Source organism: Panthera uncia, assembly GCF_023721935.1.
Source record: "Panthera uncia isolate 11264 chromosome C1 unlocalized genomic scaffold, Puncia_PCG_1.0 HiC_scaffold_4, whole genome shotgun sequence".
Classification (NCBI taxonomy): Eukaryota; Metazoa; Chordata; class Mammalia; order Carnivora; family Felidae; genus Panthera; species Panthera uncia.
In genome coordinates this window covers 80,543,263-80,544,736 of record NW_026057585.1, presented here as the reverse complement: position 1 = coordinate 80,544,736, position 1,474 = coordinate 80,543,263, and the positions used below count along the sequence as shown (strand labels likewise).

Below are 1,474 nucleotides of genomic sequence, written 5' to 3'. Positions count from 1 at the left end.
AAAGAGAAATAGGGATTTATGTGCAGTGATCTTCCTGGGTCTCAGGCTTTCGCTCCTGTGTCTGCCAGCTCGCTCCTATCCCGTGACGACAAAGCCTGCTATGACTTCCTCCCTTACCTCCGCCTGTAGCTGTGTCCTTGAGACTCTGCCACCATGTTCCAGGAGCGCCTGGTTCAGGGCTCCATCCTGCAGAAGGTGCTGGGGGTGCTTAAGGATCTCATCAAGGAGGCCCCCTGGGACAGAAGCAGGAGCGGCGTAAACCTGCCGAGCACAGATTCCTCCCACGTCTCCCTGATGCAGCTCACCCTGCCTGTGGGCTTCCACATGTGTCCCTGCCACCGCAACTTGACCATGGACATGAACCTCACCAGCATGTCCAAAATCTAAAATGTGCCGGCAACGAAGACATCATTTCACTAAGAGCTGAAGATCATGCGGACACCCTGGCACTAGTATTTGAAACTCCAAATCAAGAAAAGGTTTCAGGGGTGCCTGGGTGGTTCAGTTGCTTGGGCGTCTGACTTCAGCTCAGGTCGTGATCTCATGGTTGGTGAGTTCCAGCCCCGCGTCAGGCTCTGTGCTGACACTGAGAGCCTGGAGCCTGCTTCGGATTCTGTGTCTCCCTCTCTCTCTGCCCCTCCCTGGCTCACACTCTGTCTCTCTCTTTCTCTCTCAAAAATAAACAGACATTAAAAAAATTAAAAAAGAAAAGAAAAGGTTTCAGATTCTGAAATGAAGGTAATGGCTTTAGGTGTTGAACAACTTGGAATTCTAGAACAGGAGTATAGTTGTGTAGTAAATATGCCTTCTGGTGAATGTGCACGTATATAGGGAGATCTCAGTCATATTGGAGATGCTGTCGTAATTTCCTGTGCAAAAGATGGAGTACTAGGAAGTAGAAATACTAAGTTTTCACAAACAAGTAATGTCGATAAAGAGGAGGAAGCTGTTACCATAGAGACGAATGAGCTGATTTGGCTAACTTCTTTATGCACTGGTACTTGAACTTCTTTACAAAGCCATTCCACTCTCTCCTACAGTGACACCCAGTATGTCTGCAGATGTATCCCTTGGTGTAGAATGTAACATTGATGATATGGGACATTTAAAGTACTATTTGGCTCCCAAGATCAAGGATGGAGGAGGATCTTAGGCATTCTTAAAATCTAAGAAAATGAAATGAAGCACTTTGCAAATTACTTCTTAGATGCCAACATGTACTTAAGTCTCTTCTGTCACCATATTTGTACTGCTGAGCGCATACGTAGATATTTTCTGTAAATACCCTATTTTTCTTCCATTCCTTATGATCTGTTTAAAGAACAGTCCAAAGGGGCGCCTGGGTGGCTCAGTCGGTTAAGCGGCCGACTTTGGCTCAGGTCATGATCTCGCGGTCCGTGAGTTCAAGCCCCGCGTCAGGCTCTGTGCTGACAGCTCAGAGCCTGGAGCCTGTTTCAGATTCTGTGTCTCCCTC

General features: G+C 47.3%; 1 pseudogene; it reads left to right on the top strand.

The window, feature by feature from the left end:
* Positions 1–1,153, top strand: LOC125912815 (proliferating cell nuclear antigen-like; annotated as a pseudogene).
* The last annotated feature ends 321 nt before the right edge of the window (positions 1,154–1,474 follow it).